At 40.0% G+C, this 27,440-nt stretch overlaps 1 protein-coding gene across 3 annotated transcripts in view; it reads right to left on the reverse strand.

The window, feature by feature from the left end:
• Pde4b (phosphodiesterase 4B) overlaps positions 1-27,440 on the reverse strand; it is a 526,060-nt gene that overhangs the window by 416,543 nt on the left and 82,077 nt on the right. The gene's annotated exons all lie outside the window — the stretch shown is intronic.

Genomic DNA, 27,440 nt, shown 5'->3' on the forward strand with positions numbered 1-27,440 from the left:
TATAAAGCCTTATAGCTTACTAGATAGTTTCCTATAAAATAGCTCATTCGGTCCTCATACTGTCTGTACAATTACTTTTATTTTATTTTTTTTCTGAGAGAAGAGAGGGCCAGAAAAATTATTTGGCCAAAGTAGCACAATTAAACAATATCAGATTCAGAATTTTAAAAACATAATTTCTTGATACTGTCCAGAAGGAAAAGGAGACTATTACAAAAAAAAAAATAAAACTCTTGAGAGAAAAATCTTAATCTGTTTTTACCAACAGTTTAAACTTTTTGTATGTGTAAACACCCAAAGTATTTGTCACAGATAATGTTACAACCAGTATCTAGAAAAGCTAGAAATTCCTGGTTTGGGTCACAAATCTGGCTCCTTGAGGCAGAGAGGCAGTAGTCATGACAATTGCTTTGTGTAGGTCACTGAAAGGAACAGAAACCTTCAGTGACATTACCAAAGCTTAACTGTGCGAGCTGCGTCTGCAGGGTCCAGAACACTTGCCCTAGGTGCATAAAAACTCAAGCCGTGAAAACAAGTTGCAAACAAACATCCTGTTACGCAACAGCTGACCAAAGACTCTGAAGAATTCTGAGTCTGCAGAACTCAACTGGAAACAAGCGATGGTCCGTATGGCAGTTGTAAGATTTTGGTACCGAAAATGTCCTATACTGCTGCTGAGCCAAGAATTGCTATGTATTGCTCACTCCTTACATTTACATTCTTGATCTATACTGATTTTAAAAGCCTTCCTCTAACATGAAGATATATATAGATTAAGAGCGGGATGGAATCATAGCTATGTGACTAGGAATACTAAGTAGTGGTATTGTACCATCACCCAGGAAACCAAGGTTGAATTTCTAACACATAATTGGACTGTATTATGCAGGAGCTGGCAGTAAAACCAGCAAAGTAGATAAGAGAGTTGGGGGGAGGGAGAAATTTCACCTTTGCCTCTGTAAACACGCGAGAGAGAGAAACCCAGAGGTTCTGCAGGGACTTGACTCAATTTGCCAGGCGAAAGAATTTCCTTGGAATATGTCAAAGAAGGAATGATTATAAATTCTTGAAATCCACCAAAAAAAAGTAGGCAAGGAGCAGATATTTTTTCACAGAGTTCTACTTAATCTCAAGTTTCTCTATAGGGCTTACCTGGAAAAAATGTTTACACTTCTAAGTTTAAAAAACAATCAAGAGTACACTCAGCTCTGAATGTGAGATGTGCATGTCTACACATTCAGTGACTGCAGCCCTTTGAAACATGTGAACATAGGAAAACTAGTAAAGTTATGCAAAAGGTTAGCAGCAGAACTTGTAGAAGGGTCACTGGAGAGTTTCTTTCTGCTTTTAAATAATGGGTAGGCTGTGTTCAGTGGAGGTTGTGTAGAACAATATGATGATCAAAATTTAGGAAAAAACCCTATAATGTGTCAAGAATGTGATACTTACAGGAAGATATCACAGTAAGGAAACTTAATGACAGCCAGGGAGACAAAATGTCCCAGAGGAATATCAGCAGATGTTGTTGATAAATAAGAGATCTTTGTGAGTTCTCAAGTTTGAAAATAAATTTTATATTTTATAATTCATTGAGTGAGAGTTTGCTGGCTAAATCCATGTGTCTTCAACCACAACATGTCAAGGCTAATAAGGAGCAGGATTTACAAGTTACAAGACAATTTTCCAAATGTTCTGTAATATAAATATATTACTTTTATATTCAGAAAAAAACCCTCCAACATCTGTTCTATAAGAAAAGAAGAAATAAAGCAAGAAAGACAGACTGCTTTCTAGGTGCCCCTCACCTCCCACTCTTTCTCCTTCTCCATCCCTCCCTGTGCCATGGCTCCGCCAGCCTTCTGGCCTCAGTGGGGGGCAGCTGGTCTCAGGGGATGAGAAGAGCGAAGAGGAAATAGCTGAAGTCTTCTCAGGCGCGCTCTTTATAGACAGAACTGGTAGAAGTTTCCCACTAGCTAGCTCCATGGTGATTCATGACACCCTGGTCATCTTCAGCTTTGGTTCATATCTTTTGTAAACAGCACCTCCCTTGATCTCTCTCTCTCTCTCTCTCTCTCTCTCTCTCTCTCTCTCTCTCTTTCCATTTGCAATCTGTTTTTCATTAGGGCCTTACCTGATAAAGGCTTGTTCTCAAGAAGCAGAAAGCCATGGGGTAATTTTTAGAATATCCCCCCTCAGTGCCTAGCACAGTGGCTGACACAAGTAGCGTCTCCACAAATAGCTATCCAAAGAATAAATGAGTCACTTCTCCTCAAAGCTCTAGAATGGATTTAGACCTCTGGGAAGGCATTATTTCAAGTTGCTTTTGTGAGGCAGAAATAATTTTATGTCCTCACTCATGGATATCAATTTTGATTCTGCTTGGGAGCTGCAAGAAACACGAGAAAAAAGGATTACATGTGTTCTATGGCTGATGATTGTCGGTCTTCCTGCCTTCTGTGCAGATAAGCTCAGATAAAGGGTTTGCTTTGTGCCAGTGTGAGCGTGCTGCATAAGTGATTTCAAGATCTCCCAAGAGCAACCAGCCAAATGAGGTAGGCATGTTTATCCTGACAGACGAGGAAATCCAGATGCTCAGTCACACTCTCCACTGTGTAGGATTAAAAATAAAAAACTTCTGGTTCTAAAGCCAGTATCCTCACCTGTCACTACAGCAGACCAGATATTTCCGCCCTCTTTTCCAAGAGGAAGCCAGAAAAATTTTTTTTTATTTATTCTGATGTTGGAACTAGAAATTAAGTTGATTAATTTTTTAGAATGGTGCTTTTAATAGTAGAAGAAAAAGGGTATTTTAAAAGATACTGAAGTTTTACAATTTGTCAAATTTAAGGGCAACACTGTAAACTGAGAGGTCATATTTTCTTAACATTATTCTTCCATCATAAATTTTACTTATGTAATAAGTAAAATAGAAGTAATAGAAGTAAATAGAAGACAAAGTATTTCATCAAAACAAAGTATTTTTAAGAATCTCTAATGTGATGGCTATATATTCAATTTCTTGAATATTCCAATAATTTTTTCCTTTCACTTAAAAAATGCTTTTAAACTTTCATTGGACATTCTGTTACATCCAAGGACTGTGATATTCTTTATCTAATTTCATCTTTTCTGAATTTCCCTTGTTTCATAGATTTAAAGTCTAAAGTGAAGAAAAGGACCTGACTGTGATAGTAATTGAGGGAACTTGATTTGTAACAGGTTGTAGTTATCAACTTCAGTGATCACTGCCTGACAGGAATTTCAGTGGACACTGATCAGTTTCTACAAACCCTAAACCATGTGTACTTACTGGACCACACCATGGAGAAAGCAGAAAAATAAAGGTGACATTTGGAATTCTTAGAAAATACTCTTTTTCTGTATCAGGCTGTCCTTTGTCCTAGAGACGGTATGCAGTAAGGTTTCAACCTATTGCTTCGATTTATGGAACATTCCGAACTTGGTAACACACAGATATGAATGAACTGGTTTTTAATTTTCCTCCAAGAATTGCTTCCCATCTGCAATGTCAAGTTTATTTCCTCTTCCTTAACAACAGCTCAGATGGCATTTAAGACTTCAGGCTTTTGTGGTGTTTGGGGGGTTTGTTTGTTTGTTTGTTTGTTTTGCAGAGGGAAGGGGCTGAAGATGGAACTTCGGGCTCCCCACACACACACTGAGCTACAACCCCAACTCTTTCTTTTTAAGTCCCTAACTTGCTCAGTCTGGGCTTTAACTTGTGGTCTCCTGCCTCAGCCTCCCAGAGTGCTGGGATTGCAGGTGTGCACCACCATGCCTGGCAAATCAGACTACCGGATGCCTTCTTTAAGGCAGTATCCACAGACTTCACGCTAGGAAGCACTCTCTCTGCCTGTCCCGGGTTGGCACTGCCTTGGCCCATCCTGAGCTCCAGCCGATAGGGTCCCCTCCCCCCGAGAACATGCGCTGAGTGTGGTAATGAGGGAACAGCTCTAGCCACAGGTCCCACTTGGTCCAGAACAAGATGAGAAGCTACAGGTTGCTTTGATGCTAGTTCTTCTCTCTGCCTTGCTGTATTCCTCGATTTCTTTTTCTCATTGCTCAAGAAAATGAGGGCGACCCTAGAGAAATAAGACATCTCCAATTATTTACCAATCTCTGTCAGTCCTGAGCCAACCATTCCGCTCTGTGACGGTGGGGTCAGAACACTGTGAATAACACTTCACAGATTCTCCTGCCAGCTGGCTTCCTTTAAGGGCTGAATCTCTGCTAGGAAGCAGAATAGAGCTGGGGAGGAGGGAGCCTCTTTTTCCCTGTAGGAGCATGAGCAGTGTGGGGCTGCTGCTCTGCAGCTCCAGAACCGGCCTGTGATGTACTCCCACTTCAGAGGTCTGCTCACCAGCTTCAGAGACCCCTCAGTGGTCCCAGCTCCTACCCTGCTGACCCTCCTTTAGTCCTTCTCGTCTCTTGTGATGCCATCATCCCCTTGTGACGCCATCTTCCCCTTGTCTTCCCTGAGCCCTAGAATGGTAGCAGCTTCTTGAAGTGTTTAATCTTTGGGCCGCTTAGCTGTTCTTTTCATTTTCATCATTCAATAACTATATAACCAGTATCTTGCATTAAGTTCCTTTAGTTTTCCTAAGTGGAACCAAAGGATTTCAGAAGCTGACCATCCACTTAATAAAAAGCCCTCTCGTATCTAGAAGTGGTTCTTCATTTTCATTGGGTAACAACTCCCTTCTTTAGTAATTCCCTTGTCTACCACCTCTTCATATTCCCCCATTCCCCCTCCCCCAGCCAGGTGACAGATGAGGGGGGCAAAGGTGTGCCTGGACTCAGAGTCTTAGGGAGCATGGGCACAGAAGGCGGTGCCTGCTGCCATTTGCATATGCACTCCTTAGAGGGTGTGGAGCACTTGGTGGCTGTCCATCTATTGCTCAGTGACAGATGCCCTTTCCCCAACAGGAAACACCCTACTCAACATCCTATCTCCTGTGCAGAGGCCAATGTACAAGTGATGACAATGAAATGAGGCATGGATATTTCTTCCTTTTGTTTCTTAATGACTTTAGCTGAGACAACCAAATCTAACCACCCTGTGTCAGCCTTATATATCTTTGGAAATGCTGTCTTACTGGTTCACAAAACACCAATGGCGGACTTCCGGGAGAACATGGTGGATAGATAACAGCAGCTATGGAGGCTCTCTGCCAGCTTAGAATCCTGGAATGGTGCAGTGTGAGGAGTCCTAAGCAAGGGGATATACACCCTGCCGACCCAGGAACAAACTAAGCTGAGAGAAACCAACTGGAAATGCAATCCCAATGCTATGACCGGAACAGATAAAATCTCAGCACCAAAGCTGGAACCTGCACCGCTGGAAACCGTGATTTGAATTTCCTGCTGCTGCTGCTGCATCTGAATCGGCACAGCAGGGATAGAAACACGAAATCTCTGAGAGTGGGAATTGGCAAACGGAGTTGAGAGTGGAACTGGCAGGGAGCCATGCGTCGACCTGTGGTGAGTGAGAGGAACAGGGTCCCCTCCATAGATAAGGAGGCTCCAACAGAGGACATTCTGGGACTGGGCAGACTAGCTGGAACAGGGTGCAGCAGTGACTTATTTGCATTTTCCCCTCTCAAGCAGGAGCGCCTGACCTGGGTAAAGCCACGGACTAAGACTGCGTAGGCTAGTGCAAACCATGTCCCAGCACCTGGCAGTGTACCCTAGCAGTGAAGCCTTCAGTAGGTTGACCTGAAGGGGTGGGCCCAACATACGCTGCCCTGGTCTCTGTCTCCCTAGTACACTGCAGTGGGCAGGAATGCCTAGCCAGCAGATTCAAACAAACTGTAACCCACAAAGAAAGAAACTGGGCCTCCTATATATGCCTGTATGGAAGGAACAAAACATATGAGAAGAGGGGGCAACAAGAAAGGGTCCTCGGTCCCGAATCCTGAGAACACTGATCCAGGAAAGGTAAATGCAAAGGAGAATAAGGACAGAAAACATTCAATATCAGACACGGCACCAATAGACATAAAGCGATATCTCCGGAGCCTCATAGACAAGTTCAAAAGTGAAGTATTTAATGAAATAGAGCTAGATATAAGTAAAATAGTTAGAGAAATGCTAAGCACCACCCAAGAAAAAACAGATGGTGAAATGGAAGAACAGAAAAAAAGGGGAGAATTGTTTGATGGAGAAAATAGAGAAAACATAGAATATGTGAAACAGGTTCAAAGAGATTACCAGGAAACTAAAAACCCTATTGAAAGCTGGCATAACAGCTTGAAAGAAACTAAGGATAGATTATCAGAACTGGAGGACAGATTTTTAATGTGGGAGCATGAAATGAAAAACTTCTTAAAAATAACAAGGAAACAAACAGCAATAATACAAAGGCTAGAAGATGATAAGAGGATCTATAACTTAAGAATTAAAAACATAAAGGAAGAAATAGGGGCACAAACAAATGAACTACAAAAGCTATTCACAGAAATAATCCAGGAGAACTTCCCTAATTTAGCAAAAGGTAAAGGTTCTCAGATGTATGAGCAATACAGGACCCCAGCCACCTACAACCCAAACCGAACTATACTAAGGCATATAATAATAAAAATTCCAGAAATCCAATATAAGAACAGAATATTAAAAGCTGTCAGAGACAAGAAACAGATCACTTACAAGGGAACACCCATCAAAATTGCAGCAAACTTCTCGGCACAAACCATCAAATCAAGAAGAGCGTGGGGGGAAATAATTCAAGCTTTGAAAGATAATAACCTCCAGCCAAGATGGATATATCCTGCACAACTGTCCCTAGAAATTAATGGAGAAACAAGGTGCTTCCAGGATAAAGAGGAACTAGGGGAATTTGCAACCACCAATTCAACTCTACAGAGAATACTGCAGGACATTCTAAAAAAGAAAAATACCAAGATTCCAGAAACAGAGGCAGAGAGGACACAATGAATGGAGCAGAAAGTGAAATGAAGAAGACACACTGACAACTAATAACAGAAAAAGAGCTCAACAGAAATGAGGCAGAGAAGGTTGCATGGTAGGAACAGCTATTTTGGAGAAAACAAGACATCATAATAGCTAGTGATGATTTAATATCATCTTGTTTTGAAGTTGCATCAAGCTTTTATTCTTCTGTTTCCATTGGTCTTAATATGTTGTATCTTATTGGATTTTAGTATATGTGATAATACAAACAAAAACTTTTATAGACAAGGAGATTATACAGAAATCATTGTTCATTTTCTGTTAGTTGGTTCTAAATACCCTGTAATATTGTCATTCTCTTGAATGGTTTTACATTGTCTATGTTTGATGCTACAGTATACGAAGTTATACTCAAAGATTTCAAGGAAAGAGACACTATGGTAACTATCTTTATTCGGGATATCTTGTGGTGAAACACTATTTTGCTTAAATGGTTATGTTCTGACCTGTACTGTTTTGTTGTTATGTCCTCTTTTATCTCAATCTCCTTTTTTTATTATTTACTTTTTTATTATTTTTTTTATTTTTATCTTTTTAATTAAGGGAAAAAATAAATAAAAAATAGCAGGATATATTATAGTAACCCACTTTGATTTCCTATTAACTTGATTTGAAACCTTGTATTGCTCTCACCATCTTGTTTTGACTGATTTTCCTCTATTCTGTTTTGCTTGATAGTACCAAGTTTGAGAGTATAGGCAACAACTGTGAAGACAATAAGATTCACTATGATGCCCATTCTGGTTTGACTATTACCTTCTTTTGAAGTCCCGTAATGTCTCCAATGTTTTGGTTTTATTGGTTTTGTTCTTTACTGTTTTGTTCAATTTTATTATAACTGATGATATAGGCAATTCTTTTTAAGATAGCAAGAGGCATTATGGTAACCACTGTTGATCACCTTGTATTCTATTTTTATATTATGTACTATGTCCATCCTTTTGATCTGACTGACTCTGTTTTGTTATGTCACATTTGGTTTTATTCTCTTCAAAAAAAGTAATAAGAACTGTGGGAGTAATAAAACCCAAAATGTGTAATTGTCATTGTAAAAAATAGAGGAAAAGAAAGTGCTCTAAAGGATATAACTGCATGTATATGTAAGTATAAACTAGATATATAAGGATATAACTGCATGTATATTTAAGTATAAGATAGATAACCATATTACTGAGTTTTGTTGGATCATTGAACAGAACTGTTTGCAGTCTCACTGTTTGAATGTCCACTTTATATGCTTTAATTTTGTAACTTGAACAACTATTTCTAAGATGACAATATGTAATCTATTAACTAGTGATTTCCTACTGTTTATTTTTTTCTGAAATTCTGTATAACTTGTACCCTTTTTTTTCCTTTTTCTCCTTAAATAAAATTTTTAAAAAACACCAATGGCTACACTAGATCAGGGGTGTTAATTTCTTAAAGTAACTAGCGTAAAGGCTAGCACAAGATAATTAGAATGTAGTTTGAGCTAGCATGTAAGGCAGTACAAATTGTAGGAAGAAATACTGGACAAAGGGAAGCCAGAACTGCAATCTCTGGCCCCAGCCCCTACATTCTCCTAGGTGTTGCTATCCATAAACTGCTTATGCAGGAACGCCCTGGCTCCTGTTCAGCACTCAGCCAGGTAGACTCTGGCTGGGGAGGAGAAATGTGAAGAGGTGGTAGAGAAGGGAATCACTGGTCAACTGAAAATGAAGAACTTTGCTATCCTTCGGTTTCCTTGATAGTCAGAGAGATTATAATCCACTGCAAACTTTATGCATCTAAGGACATTCCAGGAAAGTATTGGGAGAAAAACACAGTCTATAAAACCCAGTCTTCAACACTCAATAGTTAGGTACCCAACAGTCCAGAAACCAACCCATCAAGCACCAAAGTCCTCCCTTGAATTTTTATCTCATCAGTTTCAGAGATTCTGAACAACTACACGGAATTACCTCTGCCTTCTATCTGAATATGAGGGAGGTAAACAACGTAGAAAGATGTGTTTCCCCTAAAAATTAGTGGAGCAGGAGGACACAAATAAAGGAGAGCAAACAAATTTGAGAAAAGTCAACACAATAAGAAAAGTCAAGTTCTGGGTAAAACTGTTCAAGTGTTGCATCTAAAATTTGTATTTAAGCATTTCTTGGAAAGAAAATCCAGCTTGCTCAATTAGGCAACAAGCACCAGAGACTTTGAGATAAAAACTGGAAAGTGTTGGGAATTAATATGAGCTTCAACCATTAGCTTAGCCTGAGAAAATTATAAGTAACAAAGAGATAATAGCGTTCTTTTAATAGTCTTCCGACAGCAAAGCAGCTACGCTAAGTAGTGCTCTGAGAAGACCGCGTTTCCTTAACAACCACTTTAAGCCAAATTCTCCATTAACTATGCTCTTTTCAAATTACTGGTAGTGTGTACCAACCTGAAATCAATACCCATGTGGACAAACAGAAGGAATTTTTAGTATACAATTTGTTAACTTCCAGCAATAGTACAACAGAGAAAAAAATGACAAATTTATCCCATATTTTTCTTTATATAAATGATCCCTTAATAGATTTTTTGGGCATCACTGTAGCACTATTTCTTTGCACTATTTATCTCTTTAGGAAATACTAAGTGGAAAGTTTTAAGGAATTGAACCATTTCCTCTTAATTCTAAGAAAAAGTAACTAGTATTGCTAATTAAATTTTTATAGATTAAAATACTATAAGGTAAATATTTAAGTTGTTTTATCATTTCTACACTCATCTTAAATATGACAAAAAAGAGCCAAGAAGCTATATATATATATATATATATATATATTTGTTTTGGTTTGGTTTTTGGTGTCAGGGATCAAACTCATGACCTTATACTTGCCAGGCAGGTGCTCATGGAACTAAGCTAAATCCCCAGCCCCACTAAAAAGCCATACTACATTCATCAGCTTTCTATGGCTGTGATGAAATATCTCAGGTAAACACTTTATAAAGAGCAAAGATTTATGTTGGCTTACAGTTTCAGATGTTTCAGTCCCTGGACCCTTGGCCTGGCCGCTTTGGACATGTGTCTGCACAGGCCACATGGTGGAAACTGACAGTAGAACAGGTCAGTTGACCCAGGGTAGCCAGAGAGCAAAAAGAGAGAGGAAAAGACCAGAGTGCAAATGTACCCTTCCATGCCACACCCCCAGTGATCTCGTTTCCTTTAACTAGGCCACAACTTTTAAAGGTTCCATCACCTCTTAAAAGCCCCAAGGCTAGTGGCTGTGTCTTTTCCATAAAGTTCTTTAGGGGACATTCAGACCCAAACAATAACACCTGTATTCAAATCAGGTGTTAATGAGTAATTTTGTATTGAAAACTCTTTTATCTCACAGTGAAGCAAAGATGCAATTAGGATGGCTTAGAAAAGAGTAGAGAATGTTTACTGTCTCCTAAAATGAACCGTAAGAGTACACAAAGACATAAAAAGGGCCGAAACCCCTTCCATTCACTTGATAAGTACACTGCCAAACACTGCATCCACTCACGCCCCGAAGTGGATCTTCCAATGCTGCTCTCAAAGCTATCTGTCATTTTCATAGGCCTAGCAGTACTGCTCTGGGATCCTAATCAATATTTCCAAATTTCAGTGGTAGTTATAACTTTAAGTGGCGTTCATGATCTAAACTCTCCATTTCCACCCATCATGAATATCGACCATTTCTTTTTAAATTAGTTTCTTAACAACAGGAACCACGGAAGCGACCGAGACTCCAACACATGGCAGACCAGATGCCACGCGTGCTACAGTGATGCCCAAGACATCATCCTTGTCCTTCAAAAGCCCACTGCTGAGTCTCCAAAGAGGAGAATCAGTGGTCACACAATAAGGCATGTGTCCTCGGTATGTGTCACAGTGCAATGTGACAAGTGCTGTGACAGGGACAGACAAGGTGTTCATTCAACGAGCAAACGAGTGAAGGCCACCTCTGCAGGAGAAGAGTCACCAAGGACACTGCACTGAGGAGGCGCCAGTCCTTTCACAAACTCTGTGACTGAGGAACAAAGAGAGAAGCCCTTCCTCCCGCCCTGCCTGTGCTCCCAGCGCTCCCTTCACCATGTGGAATGCCTGAGTCACACCCTTGCCTCGCTTTTGTGGTGGCTTTTTGTTATTTGAAGGATAATGTAAAACCTTTAATATGATGATTTATAATAAGTAACACAGTTCCCACGGGTCTGGGCCCTGCTTACCTTCACAGCCTCCACTTTCTATTCTGGTTTCCACTTGCTTTCTTGCCTCATTCCTTTTATTCATTCATTATTAGGGTTTTTACTCATTCAAAAATGAATGGCTTTTTATTCATTTTTGTTTCTTGGTAGATGTTTGCCGTACACAGGGATCACGTGCACCGCAGCTTTCTAGTCTCACAATTCTCTAAGCTGTTACACAGCCCTCACTTTACCAGGTAACCCATGTTTTAGCCTTCAGTTCTAATGTAATTTCTTGCAAAAAGCCTTGACTTGTGGTGGTCACAAGGTCTTCCTACAACACCTCTCTCCTCACAATGCTTTTCACAGTGAGTCGTCTGTAAGTGGCGTGTGTAGTTGTAGACCTCTCCGCAGCTCACAATGAACAATATTAATAACTGAATTTCCTGTGCCAAGCAATAAATATTTGCTGAGAAAATGCATGCACCCACGCTGGGACTGAGAGGACCCAACAAGAAGCCAACCAGCCAGCCCTTCTGGTAAGCCATGCAAGCCACATGGCTTACAGGAAAAGAAAAGTTAGTGCCACCCATGAATCTACTGGTGTGCAGGCTGAAGATTAACCCCCACCCCGTAAGAACCCCGCTGGTTTAGAGGACAGGCTGAGTTGATATCAGCTAAGGTACATAAAGCAACTACATGCTTGTGCTATCTGGTTGATTTTACAGGCATGGAGCCAGAGGTCTGAGCTTCTCTTGGGAGGTTCAGTATGCAATATAGCAAATATGGGGATTTCCTTCTGTCTTGTCTTTGCAATCCAGTATTGTTATCACTGTTTTCATTTGTTCTGATTGTTTTGCTTTATTCAATATTCTGTTTTGATTGGCTTTATTCTTTTTATTTTATTTTGCTATACCTGATGGAACAGATAACTATTGTGAAGATATCGAGATATACTATGGTAACTATTGTTGTTTTCCCAGTATCCTGCTTTGAAGTTCTATACCAATTTTGCTGCTTTGTTGTCTTTTGTGTTGTTGGATTTTACCATCTTTAAAATAAAAAAAAGGAAAAAATGTGCATCAGTAAAATGGGCTCTTTGCTCTTCCTAAATGCACAAAAAGCGTAATGGCCCACAACAGGCGGGAGGGGGAAGGGGCAGAATTTCTCCCCAGCAGTAAATGTTCACAGTGTGCGTACCCCTACTTTTGTGGTAGGGATAGGAGCGGCTTCATGGCAGACACCATCCCACATCCCCACACAAGTCCTTTGACGTAATTCTCCAAACTATGTTTATCTCTATCTGGTAGCTGAGAATTCTGACGCACAGAAAGGGCAAATGAGTCATTCAGACTCACTCACCTACCCTGGTTTCTTTAAAATGATGAAAAGAGAAAGAAGACTAAGGGTGCAGACCATATGGGACCTGTTAAGAGCTAATCTTATAGGAATTAGCATTGAATTGGAAAACTTAGGTTTTGAGTGAAAAACTATAGCACAAAATATTACTTTATAAGGTACAATAATTTGCGTCTGCTTCAGCCAATGCTTAACTGAGAATGCACGAGTACTTTTTCCTCTAGATTGGGCCTTTACCTAAATAGTTACATACGTTTTAGTTGATATAGAAGAGACTTAATATAGGACACGTTCACTACTGCTGTTTCTACATGTTTTCAAACTGTGCCCATCCAGACGGTCTGGATATGTCCACAGTCAGGATCTGACCAAATTCATTTTAGCCTCCAAGACCACAGACGTTCCATGTCGATTCAAATGTTTTCTTTTGGCGGGGGGAATAAGACCAGAACAGTAAAATGCAATAGCTCATTATTGTCCAGTAAGTAAGCACACAAAATTTCCATGCTCCTTATCCAGAAACACACATAGGATATCATTTCAGACTTCGTATGAGGATGATCACAGGTCCATGAAGAGTTTTTCCAGGAGCACAGATGAATTAATGTTTACTGGTTTGAGTGAAGTAACTGTATATTAATTCAGGTTATTCCCCAGTTAAAGCCAGAAATACAATTTGGGGCCAAGCATTGTGTTCCAAACCTACTGAAATGGCAGAGTATCTGGGTCTATACGGACATGCAAAAAAAGAAACAATATCAAAAGCCAAAGGCAGAAACAGATCTGATAACACCAGAATCACACACAACACTGCCTTGATAAACCATAAAGAAACAGTATAAAGGAGCACAGGGAAATCGGTTTGGCTCGCTCCAAGTACCTTTATATTCTAAACTATCCTTTCTGAGCTTGCTTTTTAAGATAGCAGAATTAGACTTTGCCCCGAGCATGAACCCACCCGTGACTCTAACAAGCATGTACTACATTTGATATGCAGAGTAAAGGGAACAGATGAGACAGCATTAGAGGACAACAAGGCTGAGCAGGCAGCGCTGCTCAGCTGTCATCTGTTTTGTGCTCTGAAGGTCTACGTATCATATTAGTGGGCAAGAGGTTCCACCCCCGAAAGTTCAAAGCCCGAAAACCAGTGCAGCGCTGCCCAAAATGTGCTCCAAGAAAGCCTCAGAGCAGCGATTTTCAAACTGTGTGCACCAAGTACTGTCTTTGAAACTTTGCCATATTCCTGTCCCTCATTTTACAGAAGAAACAGCACTGCGTAAAAGATGACTTCTCATCTCCTAGTTAGTGGCGTGACTAGAATCCAAACCCCAGGAATCTGCCCTTTGGTCCCCAGTTCGTTCCAGTCCAGTGCCTGTATCTGCTGTCTCCAAATTAAGCGGTTGTTCTCGCTCATACTTTAGGGAGCACCCTAACCTTTAAAAGCCTTTCAATACCATGAAATTGACTCACAAAGTTGTGTGTGTGCGTGTGCTCAGAAACCACTTTTTTCTTCATTTATCCAATAAAAATCTACGGAGTACAAATGAGAGCCACGTACTGTGGGGGCATCAAGGGTGGGCGGACAGACGAGGAAGGTATGGCTGTGACTCAGGGACTTCGCCAAGTTTCACGTGGTGTGGTAAAAGCGAACGGACACGTCTTCCTGCGAGTTGGCCAAGAAGCCCAAGAAAGCTTTACCTTGTAAGACATGAACATTACCAGGGAGATGAAAGAGATTAATTTATTTATAAGTTAAACAAAACCTCATGCTGGTCTTTTCTAGCAGTCAGTGCTGAATTAGTGGAGTGGCCTTTCGTGAGTCATTTCTATTGGTGAACAATTAGTTATTTGTTGTCTGTATTCCTGATATGAGTGCCATCATACATGATCAATGGAAGGAAACATTGCAATGTTGCATGTTTTACGGGGAGAAGAGAACAGCATTTCTGGAATCATTTGAAGATTCTCCAGCATCACCTCTCCTCAGTGCAATCCAGGACACCGGAAACTCTCCCCAGATGACTTCAGAACACTGAATGGAGAATCCAGTTTTGTCACAAATTAGCCATGGTACATTCAGCAATTTATGTGAACTCACTGAAACTATCCTTATTTGGAAAATAGTGACAAAGGCCAATGCATTGCCGGGGCACTGCAAGGACTGAATGAGATCCTGTGACGTGTACAGAGGGCAACATGGTCCCTCCCCATTAGATGGTTTGCTGGGTGCCAGCCCCATTAACACACAGCGATGCCCACTTTCAACCTCACTTCCGTTTTAAAAAATCACACAATGAAATAAGCTGACCTTACATAACTCTCCAGTTGTGCTATTTATGCTAGAATTTTCCTGTTACAAAGAAAATATAACATATGCTTGACAAGGGAGAGAGACTCTCCAGATATCTGGAGGGAGGCTGAGATGATCTGACAAGATGCACCACAAAAAGACAGGAGACGAGACAAGTGAGTATCACATCTGAAATAACACCAACCCCAAGCTTATTACACTACATTCAGGGTGATTATTAGAAATAACAAACTGTTATTCAACCATAATTATAGTGAGGAAGAAGTGACACCCAGTTTTCACTTTATCATCAACTAAACAACATTTCCTGGGTCACAACACATCCTTGGCCTTCTGCTTTCCAGATTATCATTAAAAATGAGTCACTGGTCACTGTCAATCCAGACTAGAGAATGTTCCATTAGTGCATTGCAGAAATTACATATTAAAAGTAGAAATGTAGAGCAAGTTTCTTAAAAACATGTAACAGCAAACTTCAAATGCAGAATGTAACGGTTTTAGGGAACTCTTGCAGATGACTTGGGTAGCATGATTATTTCCTTTTCAGCTGTCCGTAAGTGATAGTCAAATCACTGCCATTAACATTTGTTAAGCACACTCAATGTAAAACTCTGCTGTGTAACAGTGAAGAGAAAGAAAATTGCATACCTGTCACTGACATCTGTGAGTTTCCTGCTACATTATCATCGGTCATGATTTTTAATTCCTGATGAGAAAGTGAAGCATCAGTTTTGATCCTACATCTTAGGAGACCGTCTTCATTCACTGACTTAAAGAAAACAGGATCTGTTTATGATGTGACAGATACTGCTCACAGGAGATGGCCACCCTGCCCAGCAAAGAGCCCCTGATGGCGCAGGGCTCCAGCAACAGGGATGAGCCCTGGGTATCCTCAGCTCCCGCACACGGAAGGAACCCAGGGGCCAGGACAAAGGGAGCACAGCCTTCCGCCGGAGCGTGGTACCAAGGTAGGAGTGGACCCCACCAAAGGAAAACAACTGTAGGATAATCCACCCAGAGGAAAGTGCCAACACGGTCAGAGAATGAGGTGCCAGGTGGTGCTGAGGAATTGGAGCCGCAGGCTGGAGACACAGGCAGGCTGGCATGTTAGGTAACACTAAATCTCATGGACTTTATTCCCTGTATCATGGAGGGAGGAGATGTTGCTGAATACTTGTGATCAAACGTTCAGCTCTGCACTGCAGGAAATATATCCTCATGGCAATAAAAGAGTAATTCGGTACGAGTGGACTTTTAAATGAAGAATAGTGAGAAGGCTAACCAGACATCAAAAGATAGGAAAAAATAAAGACACAATAGTCACAGAGGCAAAAGAGGGAAAAAAGTTTAAGAGGCAAGACACACATACCACATACCACAGGAAAGTAAGACAAGATAAGGACTGAGACATGATCACTAATCAATGGAACCAGGCGCTCATTAGCTGGCTTTGAAAAAGCTCCAGAAAATAACAGAGACAAAAGCTTGATTGAGGAGACTACAAGAGACCCGAATAGTTGAAAAGAGTACACTGTGTCCCCCTGGGAGACTCAAAGTCAAACCATTCCTGCAGAGCCAGGCTAGGGTGGCTGAGCAGAAATAAAGACAAAGCCAAGTCAATCACATACTTCCATGAACAGAATTGTGAAAAAGGAATTTCTTTCTCCTAGACAGAGTCCAGACCCAGCTCTCAGATGAATCCCAACTAATACTGCCAAAAATTCACTTTACTCAAAGATGAGTGAAAACCAAAAAGGACAGAACACAAGATATATGCAAAGAAACTGAAAGAAAAAAAAAGTCATAGAATAAATAAATGGCAGACAAAACACACTCTACAGAAAATACCGTCACGCAACTAGACGTAAAAAAACTTTTAAGTACACTGTCATTACACTGTATGGGTTTGGATGAAGAGAAGGAAGGAGGGAAGGAAAGAGAGACTGAGAAAGATACTGAATGAAAGAAAGACAGAGAGATCAACTCCAGACAATGACACACAGTAGACTCTATAACAGTAACACATGGTCATTGCTATGGTTCAAAGTCCATCTCTTCCAAAACTCGTGCAAAACCCTGACAGCCATAAACCTATTGGGAGGTGGGCCGTGGGGAGGTGATCAGCCCAGGAGGGGGCTGGGGTCTTTTATCGAGTGATCTAAAGAATGGGTCTTCTTCTGCCAGGTGAGGGACAATCCTCCTGCCTGAGGACCCTTCCAAGTCTCACATGGATGTGGAAACCAGGTCCTTACTGGGGCCTTGCCCTTGGGCTGCAGCCTCCAGAGTTGTAAGGACACTGCTTCCTTCTCTAGAGGTTATCCAGTCACAGCTGTGCTGTTACAGCAGTGCAAACCAGCTAAGGTGTGCAGACACCCAGTGCATAACTGTCAGATGTGTGGCTTGTGAGTCAGCAGCGGTGGTAGAAGACGGCCTGGCAAAGTGTGATGCAGGTGGCAATAAACAGCACAGACACAAAGGGCAACTTGGGAGCAGCACAGGGAGAACTGGCAGTGCTGGAGACACATTAAGGGGCACACAAAGTGACCTGAAAATGAACAGAGTCGGAGGGGATTGGAGACATAGTGATTAAAGAAACAGTCCTCACACAGTCAGTCCCCAAAAAAGGAAATGAAACCTGAAAAGGTAATAAATAAGAAAGGCAAATATTTAAAAGTATGGTTATAGATCATTTTCTAGAAATACAAGATCATTAAAAAAGAACAAAATGCTACAATATCCTTTGGGGAGAAGCGATCCATAATGTCTCACCTTAGTAAAGTTACTGCATCCAGAAATGTGAAAACGATCTTTTCGGATTCCAGTACAGACTGTAAGTCACTAATAAAAGCTTGAAAACTAATGCCTGCCACCGCCTGTGTTTCTGTGCTGTCACAGCGCGTACCCCTGGCCGACTAGCTCATTTCCTCAGCTTAATTACAGCAAGTTCCACTTGCTTTCCATACAGCGGTTCATTCTTTTTTCATATTTCCAAGAAACATTCCATTTTATGAGCAGGTCTCAATTTCTTCACCCTTTTTTTCATATTTTAAGACAACTGGGTTGTTACCATTGGGAGAAATATGACTTTAACTACAAAAAAATCATACAAGTTTTTGTGTATTCATGTATGTTTCATCTCACTTCAAAATTACTTGCAGTGAAACTCTTTAATACAACTCACTTATGCTTAAATTTAGCAGAGCTTGCTAAGTAGCTTTCCAAAAGAGATTTAATGACTTGTACAAATTCCAGTAGCTGCAGATTCTGACCAACGATCGTAGCATCAGGTATTTTAGTTTTTTTAACTGTTATGTATGAAGTGGCCTTAAGTTGTAGTTCTCATTTGCATTTCACTGGTTACTATGGACACAGAGAGTCCTTTCAAGTGCCACTGGCCTGTGGCAGTCATGTTTTATTAGGTCCCTGGCCAAGTATTTTAAGCACTTTTAATTGGGTGGTTCATATTTGAGGACCCATTTTTGCAAGGGCTCCTCTCTACAATATGGAAATATGCCTGGCTCCTTTTCCAGTCATATTTCCTCCAGCCTGTGATTTGCCTTAAAGTTTGTAATGTTTTTAGAGAGAACTTCTTAATATTGGTAAAGTCAAATTATTTTCTTTCAGTGTATTTTATGTATTTTGTATTCCAAGATTCTTATTCAGTGGAAGACCTTTCTCTCCCTCTGTTCTCTTTCTCCCTCTCTCTCTCTCTCTCTCTCTCTCCCTCTCCCTCTCTTCTCTCTCTTCTTTCCCGCTCTCCCTCCCTCCTCCTTCTTTATTTTTATTACTATTATTTTCTTTTTTCTGGTACCAGGAATCGAACTCACGCCCTCTCACTTGCCAGGCAGGTGCTACACCCTCGCCCCTCCCACCCTCTTTAAATGAACACATACAAGTTAATGGCAATGTGCTTATTAAAATTTTTATTTAGTCATGTCAGTATTTTTCACATAGTGTGCTTTGTTTTTCATTTACTTCTATAAATCTTTACTTTTCCTTTTCAGTTTTTCTGCGTGTATCTTGTGTTCTTTCTTTTTTCTGATTTGCACTAAAATCACTGCTATTACAGAAGTTGTTTAATTATACCCATCTATGTTAAATACCACAATCCATTTGGAGTTAATGTTTGCACACACTGGGAAGCATGGCCAGTAGTCACACGGATGCCAGGTCTGTCAGTTGCTCAAGTGCCATTTTTAAAATCAGGATATCTGTAGTAAAAATATCATATTAAATTTCACCAATTTTAATGTGAGTAATGAGGCAACCGTGTAACATCACGGCAATCAAGATCTAGACTTTCCATAGTTACAAAGAGCTCCCTCCTGCCTGAGTGTAATAGGTCCTCCAATGTTTAGCTCCTGGCCACCACTGTGATCCTTTAAGTCATGACAGATTTGTCTACAGTCTACTGTGAATGATACACTACACTGTGCAGCCTTCTGTGTATGGCTTTTTCATTTAGCGAAATGCTTTTGATGTTAATGCATGATCTCACAAGTGCTAGGAATTCTTTTGTTATGGCTGAGTAATATTCCACACAATGAATGTGTAACAGTTTGTTTATACATGAACTCCAAATGTGATTTGCTTTGTTGCTGAGTCTATTTGTCTGTTTTATTTTAGCCTTTCTAACAAGAGGGGAATAGTGGATTATCAGTGTTGACTGACCTTTCACCAGTCAGTAACAATGCTGGACACAGTTTCATGTGTTTATTTTCCATTTACATATGCCCTTTTGTAAATTGTATGTTCCAATTATTTATCCTAATTTTGTTTGTTGTTCTCCTCACTATTTTATGAGTTAAGTATAAATTCTGAAAACAAATTCTTGGAAAGATATATGTTTTGAAAATGTTCCCTCCAAAGCCAAGGTGTTCAGTTTTATTTTCTCACTGACATCTTTTAAAGAGAAAATGGTTTTGACAGTTTCCAAGTTTTTTTGTTTTATGGTATATGCTTCCTACATATCCTAATAAATTTATACTTAGTTTATAATCACATAGAACAGGTTCTTCTAGTTCCATTTATATATGTTTATTATGCATCTGTGTTTATTTTGATTGACTATTTATATATGACATGAGTTATGGTCCAAGTTAAAAATTTTTTCCATCTGTATTTCAAAACATCTAACACTATCTGATAAAAATTCTTTTTTCTTTTCCTCATCGAATTACTTGGGTAACATAGAAAATGATTTAATTCTATATTCATGGTGTGCTTTCTGGATTCTACTATTTCCATTAATGTTTAGTGTCTATCTATATGCAAATAAAACACTGTAATGAAACTGATTAATGTGAAACCTCCTAGGTAATTTGCGGGGAGCACTGGAGATCGAACTCATGATCTCGCACTTGCCAGGCAGGCGCTTATGCCGCGGAGCTAAATCCCCAGCCCCTATGTAATTCTTCTTATTCAGAATTGTTTATTTAAAGACCTTTGTACTTCAGTGTAAGTTTAGGGAAAACCTTGCCAATACTGTATCTAAAATAAGCCCATTCCACTCTCATTGTTAACTGCAGTTCAAGTGAAAGATAGCCATGAACTCCTAGTAGTCCAAGCACTGGTAAGACAGAAGGAGGTGCAGGAAGAATACTCCTTCCAAAGTCTGATTCCCACACAGCTCCCTGGCACAGCCACAGGCCATGGAGCCACCCTTCTTCTCTGAAAGCACAGGAAATTTCCGTTACATTATAACTTCTGCATGAACTCTACCTTCACGTCATTACTTAGTACCTCCCGATACATTAGTTCTCAATGAATACTGTCTTAATTTATAGAAATTATGACCACTTAGATAAGAACTGTCCAAGGGCTGCATCTGAGCTGATGAGACAGAACAAATAGAGGCAAATTACTCATGAAACTTAGCTAGTAAAGAATGAAAGGGGGCGGTACTTAGAAAAGCAAGCACAACAGAGGAAGAAAAGTTTCTGGTTGCTACTTTGGCTGGGAGGCTGGCATAAATCTGCTTTTTAGGGGTGAAAAGCTGACCCGAAGGCACCAGAATAATAAAGATGCAGAAGCACAAGGACCACAGCACAGGAGGGCAGCCTGCCTTAGCGAGAGGGGGATGCGAGGACCGTGGCTGGACACAGCCACGATTTCAGTGGGGAGGGCAGACAGAGCGTGGACCTAACAGTTACCATTTCCTCTTTAAATTCTGTCTGGGACCTGAAGACACTGTGACTTTCAGGTCTTATTAGTTGTTCAAGAGGCACAAGTAGGCTTTTGGGTATGTTTTGCCTGATGATTGCTTTTAACAGCAAAATGAGATCTTGACCTATTTGGATAATATCACTCAACTCCAAGTAGGGGCTCAATTGTGGTAGACCTCCCCAAATGTTTACTTCATGTGCACTTGGAGTTTCTCAAGTTCAAAAATAACTAGAAAGAGAAAGCATTCCCGTCTGATTTCGTCAAAGTGGTCTCACACAAGTGGGGTAACACTATTGGCCTTGGCTTCCTCACAATAACATCAAAGGGCTGTGGGAGAGATTTCGTCTTCCCTTATAGCTTTAGAATTCTATGACCTACGATATTTCTAGAACTTAAAAAGCAAGGAAGCAAAACTTGAGGAATTGCTATTATAAAAGTTTCTCCTGTGTCAAAGAGCAGATAGATGGATTGAAATTAAAGACAAGACACATACTGCTGAAATTAGCGGAGCAGTTTTTCCGTGAGGTGTAAAGAAAATGATCAGAGCCTAGAGGCCCAGAAACTCAGGTGCCATGAGGGCGAATCCAACTCCAGCCATGACTCCTAGAGCAACTCCGAGACTTCTGCAAGACCCTGGCATCATTTTCCACAACGAGAAGCAAAACTAATATTTTTTTTCACATTAATCATGCAATCCATCTGAACAATTTACATCAACTATTATTAGTACATTGCGCTTTGGAAATACTGCTTCGGCTCTCAGTAAGTTAAAAGCATTTCAATCTTAAGTCTATTCAAACACTTAAATAAACAAATTAAACAGCTAAGATCAGTTACATCTATAGAAACCTATCCAGTATTTCTTATGTAACTCAGATTTTTGTTACTGAAATAAGAAAAGCATGTTTTGGAAAAATGATAGACTAGTTTCTGCTCTGGGATAGATACAGAGTAAATGGTTCACTAAAGAATATAGTATACTCTAACTGTATAAGGGTAGTAGGTATCAGTGGAACTATCAAAGAGAGCAAAATGACCAGCCCTTGAGATACTATTTACTTCTATCAACTGATAATTATTTACTTTTATTTATTAGATTCTGTAAAGTATACAAAGCTCAGATGCTCTTGGTAGACAATCTGTCTTGAGCTCTTAGTTTAAATGGATGCCTAAAATGTAAATGCTAAACTAATTAATTAAAAGTAAAGTTACAGGCTCTGAATCCAAGGAGATGTTAACAAAGAAAGGTAACAAAAAGCTGAGCACATCATCCACAAATGGTGAGTGGTAATTATGACCAAATATCTAGCTATATGCCAGACACCTCTCTCTTGCAAATTTCACATTTTCAATAAGTAGAAATGTGACCATCGCCGTTTTACATTTAAATAGACAAGGCTGGAGACCTAAGGTCACAGAGCTAATAATAAAGGTTGGGCCACAAACCCAGGTCGTCTCACTACATAGCCCCAACCTGTACATTAGTTCCTTCACCCTAGTCCCATGGTTATTAATTCTTCAGCGTGTGTGTGTGTGTGTGTGTGTGTGCGCGCGCGTGCATGCGTGTGTGTGTTCCAAGTGCTGAGTCCTTAACTTGTAAAATGTGGTGACTATTCCATACTGCCTCTCCTCTGGCAGTTTGCATACAATTCTTCCTTCTGCTTGTCTGTTCTCTTCATTGTATTTGGTTGTTAATATCACTTAAAAGTCTCTCATGAGACCCTCTGCTCAACTTGCTAACTTCAATTATTCATTAATTGGTCAATATGCTTACTTTGTTTTCAAGAGTAGAGTGAAAGTCCTTGGAGACTGAGAACCCATGTATATTTCAGTCACCACGTCTACTTTGCTCCTTGATCCAGCTGGTTCAGGTACTTGAGTCTCCACGGCAAGAAAAACACACCTGAAACTACCCGTGTTTGCCTTGCGGCAGTGTTACTGTATCACTCATCAAATTTCAGAATTCTCCGGGTTTCAAGGCAAGGGAGGCTTGGGTTTTCATTCTGTGCAAAAAAAATCACAAAATTTCACGAGCTCAAACACTCACACACATATGACTTATGAGTAGTACACACACTAGATGATCTCTATATAAAAAGGATCTTTTCACAAAAATGTAAAGCAATAAAAGGCAAATAAGTTATCCGCAAAAGTGCTGGTTTCACTCAAGTAGAAGAGTCGATCAAGATTTTGGTTTTTTTTTTTCTTTTGAGACAAAGACTATGCAGTGCAGCTGGTCTTGAAGTCACTCACATAGCTCAGGCTGGCCTCAAACTCATGACAATTCTCCTGCTGAGTGCTGGGATCACAGGCATGTGCCACCATGCCCTGGCAAGATTTTTAAAATAAGCAACTATCACAGTGGACTTTGCCATAGGTGCAGAAAATATTCATCAAGCTTTAAATTTCAGAATTCCTATAGTCCTTTTAAGATTTGAAACCCAGCAGTTTTACACTGCTCATCTTCCCAATGGCATTTTTCAGACTTCTGTAACATTGACACCTTGCTTATGTTTTGAAAGGTTGAACTCTAGCATTCTTGGCCTCGCCAAGAGATGTCGGTGCACTGCTGGTGTGCTCAGACCTTAGTGGTGCTATGAAGCCCGGGCTGCCTTCAGCAGGGAGGGGGACCACATTCATCACTGACACCAAGAGTGGCACAGGTGTGACCACACAATCGTAGCTTTCCATTAGGATGTCCACTGAATACAACACCCCGAAGCAAAGGTAGCTTCTTAGCAAAAGTACTCTGCAACCCTTGGTGCCCGTGTAGGTGGCCTCGGGCACCCTCCCAAAGCATCAGCTACACAGCAACCTAGGAAGGGACTGAGCAAACCAGGGACTGAGCTATCTGGCACCACATGAAAACACGAATGTTGCCATCAGACACAGGTACGTCCCTGGGCTCCCCTCCCAAACATACATCATATTGTGAAGCATTTGCCTAAAGTTATTTTATTTTATTTTAGTTTTAGCTGTTAAATTTGAGTTATAGTATAAATATTAAAGCATGACAAGCAGATCGGTAAATAACAGAATCTGCATGCTGCTTTGCAGTTTACCAAGCACTGTCACATAGGAGCCTCATCTAACCCCGTGAGCCCTGTGAACTAGATGATGTCTGATCTCATTGGAATAGCAAGCACACACATCTCCTGTGAGTGGCTGGCCACGAGTCCGATGAGCGTTAATTTGACACAACAAAGGCTGAGGCAAAGACATCAGTTCCAAGACTACTGCCCTCTCCCTGCTGTGACCTAACGGAGATAAATTCATTTGCACGGTAAAGGCAAGGATTCTTTGGTCCAGTTTGTGTTCTACAGCAGAATAGCTGAGACTAGATAATTTCCAAAGACAAGAGGTTTTTGTTTTTGTTTTTGTTTTTGTTTTGGCTTACATTCTAGAGGCTGAGAAGTCCAAGATCAGAAGACTGCGTTTGTTGATGATTACCTGGCATTTTAATGTGTGGCAGAAAATAAAGGTGAGCAGGTGCATGTGAAAGAGAGAGACAAAATCCACAGGACAACCTTGCTTAAAACAACGCACTCGTGTGGGACTAATCCAGTCCCAGGAGGGCAAGAACAGGCTCCCTGAGAAAGGCACAAATCCATCCATGATGGTGCCACTCCCGAGGCATGGACCTCTCCAGAGCCCTCCCAAAACCACCACAGAGCAATCAGATTTCAACGTGAATTTCGGAGAAGATAAATCACACCCAAACCACAGCATCTACTAAATTTCAAATAATCCTGCATGACTTGGATTATTAGATCATTTATCTTTTAAAATCTTTATTGAAAAGAATTATGGATATGCCTACTCACCCATATGGATACATTAAACACACAGGACCTTAAAGCATCTGTTAGCACAGTTCTATGAGCCGGCCATTTCACACACACACACCTCCTTCCAAAGGTTGCCATCAGCCAGAAAATTCTATTCAAAGCTAATTTTAACCCATCTTTGTATCAGCAGCCTTTATCATGCAGCTATTCAATATTAAAGTGGTTATTGACTATATAGGGGCCTACTAACTATTATTTTCTTAATCATTGGCATATTAATATATATATGGAGATTATGTCTAGGTTTCTATTAGAGAAAATGTTGTTGAGAGTACAAAGTTTTTCCACTTCTGGGAAAAGACTCGTCATTAAGGGGCCATGGTAGTAAGGAGCTATCCAACTGTACTTAAAATTACTTCATTGGTCCGTGATAATTAGCTTCTACCACAGTGTGTCTGGAAACCAGCCAATCAGACAGCCTACTGGAAATAGCTTTTCATTGGCTACCATACTTCTTTTTTTAAAAATTTTATTTAAAGAAAGACTAAATTAAACAGAAAATGGGTAGAAATAATATGTACGCTCAGAGAAAAAATAAACAGTAAGAAATCACTAGTTAATGTTTACATACTGTCCTGTTATAAATAGTTGTTCAAGATACAAAAGTGGAACATATAAAGTGGGAATTCAAACAGTGAGACTGCAAACAGTTCTGTTCAACTATCCAACAAAACTTAGTAATATGGTTGTCAATCTTATACACTTAAACATACATGAAGTTATCCATATCTTCAACCATGTTAAGACTGAACCAACATAAGCAGTCTAATATCACTCTGAACAAAAATAGTACTATTGCTGTGTTTCACATTATGACCCTCCAGGATCAGCACTGGGTACTTTAGGGTCTCTTTTTCTTCAAAGTATCTGTTCATTTCATCATGTGTCATAAGATCATTTCTCATAAACTCTTTATAGATTCTACAAGTGCATGAGTCTTAACATGTATTTCTATCCTTTCTATATTAGAGGGTGAAACAAAACAAAGCAAGACAAAACATTCCTATAAACACATGAAAAAGACATATAAGACCATTGTACAAGGAGTTCTACCATAGTTCCTGTGTTGTCTCTTGTTATCGTCAATAGAATTGGCTATATCATCAGACATAATATAATTGAATATATCATAACAGTATTAATAAAAACAGAACTTTGTATATAGTATAAAATTTCAAAAGCAGGCAGTTATCAAACCAGAATGTGTATCATAGAGTCTTGTTATCTTCAGTGTAGTTGCCTATATTCTCAGACTTGATACTGTCAATCATATCAGTTTTAAATGAAATCTGTCGATACCAAACTGCAATCAAACCAGATTTTACTAAGATCAGTCATGATAAAACAGTATAAGTCATACAGGGCTCTAGATTAAGATAACAGGAAATTAAAGATGACTAGTGTGCTATATCCTGATGTTTTTGGGATAGCTGTCTGTGCCCTCAAATCTAGTGCAAGTAGACAACTGGGACAGAATAAAATCTATCTAAGCAGAGTGGTGCGAGTAATGTGGGGTTTAAATCCTGATACACTATTAACAATATCTTCTGCCATCTTTTTTTAAGACTCTTCCTCCTCTTTCACTTCCCCAGGGAACACTGTGCATTTTGGGGTCTGATCAAGAACCTTGGTTTTAAATTGGAGTGAGGAGCAACCTGCTATTTACCTAAGTGTTTCTGAGCTTTCTCTCTCCTGGCCTTGAACTCTAATTGTATTCCTTTACCTATTAAAGCCTGCCTTTCAGCCTATCCACAAATACTGGTCTAGTTAGCCTATTACTCTCTGGTTCTCTGTCACATAGAGCATTGTTTTCTCATATTTGATTTTCAGTCCATGTACTCTTTTTCATGCTAATTGTATTTCCTATAAATAGCATCTCGGTGGACCCTGTCTCCTGATTTACTTCATGTGTGGTTCTTTTTTTTTAATTTAGTGTATCAAGGCCATCTGTATTAGAGATTATAACCAATCTTCTCTGCCTTATTTCTGTTATGCTCTTTTTTTGCCATCAGTTGTCTGCTTATCTTCTTCATTCTGTTTTCTGCTCCATTCATTGAGGCCTCTCTGCCACTGTTCCTGGAATCCTAGTGCTTTTCTCTCTGTATATAATGCCCGGCAGTATTCTCTGTGGAGTTAGATTGGTGGTTGCAAATTTCTCAAGTTCCTCTTTGTCTTGGAAGCATCTTGTTTCTGTATTAATTTCTAGAGACAGTTTATCAGGGTATATCAATCTGGGTTGGAAGTTATTTCCTTTCAGGGCTTGGAATATTTCGCTCCAGGCTCTTCTTGACTTGATGGTTTGTGTTGAGAAGTCTGCTGTGATTCTTATGGGCCTTCCTTTATAGGCTTTTGTTTCTTGTCTCTAACAGATTTTAACATTCTGTTCTTATATTGAATTTCTGGGATCTTGATTATTATATGCCTGGGTGTAACTCTGTTTTGGTTGTAGGTGGCTGGAGTTCTGTATGCCTCATACATCAGAATATCATTTCCTTTTCCTATGTTTGGGAAGTTTTCCTTAATTATTTCTGCGAATAGCCTTTGTAGTTCCTTTGTTTGTACCCCTGCTTCTTCATTCACATTCTTTATTCTCAAGTTATAGA

This window comes from Cavia porcellus, unplaced genomic scaffold, assembly GCF_034190915.1.
Source record: "Cavia porcellus strain 051 isolate PalLab524CR breed Dunkin Hartley unplaced genomic scaffold, mCavPor4.1 scaffold_1, whole genome shotgun sequence".
NCBI classification, from domain to species: domain Eukaryota; kingdom Metazoa; phylum Chordata; class Mammalia; order Rodentia; family Caviidae; genus Cavia; species Cavia porcellus.